The following is a 4,262-nucleotide window of genomic DNA, read 5'->3' as shown; positions in this document are numbered from 1 at the left end:
TTTGTGTGCTTCATGGGACAGGGGTTTTCACAGTAACTTGATTGATGGGAAGGTGACCCAGCAGCATGTTGGTTGAGAGTAAGTGGGTGGGTACTAGTATCTGACCACTAGGCTTTGAAAAATTATAGTGAGAACCCTGCGATGTAGTGCCCGATAGAATTAGTCACGCAAAGTTCCAATGTAAAAAGACAAAAAAACAACAGAATATTTAAAAGAGTAATGTGAACTTGGTCATGGACAACCAAATACTTCACAGAAGTCTCTGATTACTTTTGTTTTACCTGTAGTCAGCTTCCCTGACTACAAGTGCCATAATGTTAAAGGACAAATATATTAATTTCAGTTATGGTGCCTTTCAACCCCAAATCCTATTTGCAAAAGGTGATTCATTGGTTTTTTACCAGTCCCGCACACATAGGTGTGATATTTGACTCAAATCCATGTTGACGTTTTATGACTCTCTATTCCACCAGGAGGCTGCGGTGACGTCATTGGTTCGCTTAATCTAATTAGCTAGCTATGAAATCACTACTCTGTTAAGTTAAGGTCGCAGTACACAGTATTTATGGGCGAACCCCGTAGTGAAAAGTAGTCCGGCCGAAAGTAGTGCTGCACAATACTAGAGAAAGGGGCAGAGATTCTTGTGTGTACGCCAGCGAGGCGGATACTGCGGTGAATGGTAGTGGAATGCGTCAGGTTTGAGACTGTAAAAGTTGAATTTTCATGTTCGTTCGGTTAGCGTAGATTCCCGCCTTGATACTGTCACTGCCTAGTGCAGTGCGTTTGCTGCAATTCCGTGACCTTCCGCATAGCGCTTTTAAAAGGTTGCGTCACGAGCGAACGAGCCGACAAACTCTAGCCCCTTTTCACATATTTTGTACATTAAACCTTGAACTCAAACATATTCAACTCCTGTAGGTTACTTTTGCACCCTACTATATTTTTCACCGCGTCGAAGTAGGTCACATCTGGGTTCTTAACTATAGAAATGCCCATAGGCCGGAAACTGTGTACTGCTACCTTAACCCTCAAACACCCGAACGGGGTCCATTTGGACCCCAGGCGTATATTTTAATGTGCCATTTGAATATTTTTGATTCCAAAAAAAATTCCTCCCGTGACTTTGTCAAAAAACCTCTTCTTCAAGTTGTCTTAAATTTTTTTTTTGAGATCGGCACAAATTTGTAAAAATAACAACGGGAAGTCTGATGTTAGACGTCTGGGGTCCAAACGGACCCCAGCAATATTTCTCCTTTCCTACACACAAAATTGTTTGTATATGTCCTCAAAATGTCTTTAAGGAAGCATTATTGCTTTAATATTATGCAGTTTGCCAAGTAACCTCGACCTCAGGAGTTATTTCATCAGGTTTTCAGAGGTTATGACATTTGACAACCATATGAGGTCAAAGGTCAACCCCATGTTCATGCCTGCAGGCCTCATTTTTTGCATAAATTATGATAATGAGTTGTAATTTTTTCCACTTATTCATGCCAAATTATACCTCTTGGTATGTTTAACCAATATATGTGCAAAGATCACTGAAAGAATGCAAAAAAAGAATAAAATTTGAAAAAAACAAAATGGGGTCCATTTGGACCCCGTTCGGTCATTACCGTCACAAAAAAGTTAGGGTGTTTGAGGGTTAAAGATAACATCTCAACGAAAGGAAAGGAGTAAAGACAAATAATCCCCTGAGCGAGAGAGAATTATGTAGGCTGTTGTCAGAATGTTAGTCCTTCTGTAATCACGACGTTCGTCATATCTTATCCGAAGGACATACATATACTATAGAGTAAATTAGATCCGGATTATTTTGCTGACGAAGTACACACGTCATTGTTTCAGGAATGTGAGCCATGGAGACACGAGTTGAAAACATATTGCACGGGAGATGTGAATTGGATGAACTGTACTCCCAGCAAATGGAGCAATGAACCATGGGAAGTCGCAAAAGTTAGTAGCTATCATTTTGAATTGGTCATCAAGTCAGGTGGAGGGAAGAGATTTTCGTAGCACACAATAATTTACATTCTTATTTCACTAACAAAATTTGATCTAGTGTCAATATTTTTATATACTGTCTAATGTCTTCCTCAGGGCGTATTGAAGTATACCATTATGTACGATAAATGAGCTACTCAACCCTACAATTTTGTGCTTATAATTAGCACAAATATACCTAAAGAAATCTAGCTTTTGGATCCTATAGATTTTTTTACAGGAGTTATGTACTTTGAGATTGCATTTGTCGATGTCGATGTGGTGTTTCGTTGATGAAGTTTAGACATCCAGGTAATATGATAGCCAAAAGACAATTACTCAAAACAACTGGATAAAATTTTAAAGCGTCAAAAACATAAGTGTATTGTGTGTGGCGTTTGATATCATATCTTTAAATATAGTGCCTGTATAGTTGTAACATATAAGATACAATCTTTTTTGTACATGTACTTGATTCCTTCAAACTTCCAGGTGTTCATGAATAAGGACCCAAAGGCTGCTGAGGACAACACAGGTCCTGAGATGTCAGAACCTTCAGCACTATTGAACTTCCTTGTACACTGCACATATTGTAAGGAATATGTCAGTGTTAAAAGTTCACAAAAGGTATGGCTTTGGAATTGTTGAAAGGAAAATGTGTCCAAGAAAGAATTATAGTTAATTACATTGTCATGATTTATCTGATGTGTTTATATGTTTGATATTTTTTCCTAATATCATTATGGTTGAGATTACTATAGTCTCCTATCGGGTGCATTTTAGGTCGACAGTTGGGTGTGTTCTAACCAGAAGTATGTTCCTTTCTATTTTGTAAGGTTATAGAAGTTCGCAATCAAACTATGCATTCCACGAACCTGACATTTGACCATCAGACATTCCACGATCACATGGACAAGATGCTAAGGCTGATGCGTGATAAAAAGAGCTTGGCCTCTGATCCAGATGCAGAAAAGGCAGCAGATGAGATATCAAAGGTAGGTTAAAAAGACTACAACTGAACACAATGTGCACATTTCAGAGGATTCATCGTTCTATCTACAATCAAAGATATGAATGACTTAGGGGTTTTGGCCCAAACTGATCTGCTTTGGAACAGTCACATTGTGAAAACAGTTGCTAGAGCCAATTCAATGGTTGGATTCATCAGACGCACTGTTGGTTATGAGTCCAGCCTTGTGGTGCGCAAATCCTTGTATGTATCATTGGCTAGATCTTTACTTGAATATTGTTGTCAAATATGGTCACCTCTGTCTCGCAATCTGATGTCCTTGTTGGAGGGCGTGCAGAGGCGGGCAACCAAGTTCATTATAGGTGCAAATGCCAATGCTTGTGAACTTGACTACAAGGCTAGACTAGCTCACCTCAACCTGTTACCTCTTTCATATAGGAGAGAGATCGCTGACATCATGTTGTATGTTAAGTCCACGGCTAATGTGTACGATTTAGACATGCATAATTATGTTTCATTTTCATCACGTCCAACAAGAGGTAGTAGGTCTCATATGCTGATGCCAGTTCGCTGCAAAACATCAACATTCGCTACTTCCTACATCCCTCGCTTGGTGGCCGAGTGGAACAGACTGGAAGTCAGAGTCCGGGACATGGGGGCTGTCGCTTCGGGGCAGTCCGAGCTTTTAACATTCAAACGGGGTCTTGTCAAATCGCTGACCAAGAGATTTAATGATCATTTTGTTACTGACAATCTCTGCACGTGGACGTCTGCTTGTCGGTGTGCCACATGTCTGGCAATAAGGCCACGGTAGACATGGGGCACTTCCACGGCCGGATGTACATGTGCAGAGATCTAGCCATTATGAAATTGTGCAATTATATATATTGTTATTATTGTCTACTTACGATGTTGTGCAATATGTTTAATTAGTTTTAACTATGATTGATTGTAATGTCATTTATGTCTTTGGGGAGGGAGCCTGTAAAGGTGGTCTCCACCTGTTTCTCCCTTCCCTTCCACTTGTGGAAAAGCTTGAATAAATAAATAGATTCTTTCCACTAAGGAACCCAGTTCTTTGCACCGCAACCTTTCCTATGTCTCCAACCACCATAGTCATAGAACTCGTTATGCTACTAGATTAACTTTAGCACTGGAAAAACCAAAAACGAATGCAAAGAAAAAAAGCTTCAGATACAGAAGCATTTCCACATGGAATTACTTACCATCAGACTGCAGAATTTAAGAACAGTTTCAAATCAGGACTCGTTAAGTACAATTGCAAGGTACCATCTAATTCTCCCTCCCT

General features: G+C 39.7%; 1 pseudogene; it reads left to right on the top strand.

Annotated features, from left to right (window-relative positions):
* Positions 1–2,843: 2,843 nt before the first annotated feature.
* LOC109462572 overlaps positions 2,844–4,262 on the top strand; it is a 6,392-nt pseudogene continuing 4,973 nt past the window's right edge.

This window comes from Branchiostoma belcheri, unplaced genomic scaffold, assembly GCF_001625305.1.
Source record: "Branchiostoma belcheri isolate BF01 breed outbred unplaced genomic scaffold, Haploidv18h27 scaffold119, whole genome shotgun sequence".
NCBI lineage: Eukaryota > Metazoa > Chordata > Leptocardii > Amphioxiformes > Branchiostomatidae > Branchiostoma > Branchiostoma belcheri.
This window is presented reverse-complemented; position numbering and strand designations above follow the sequence as displayed.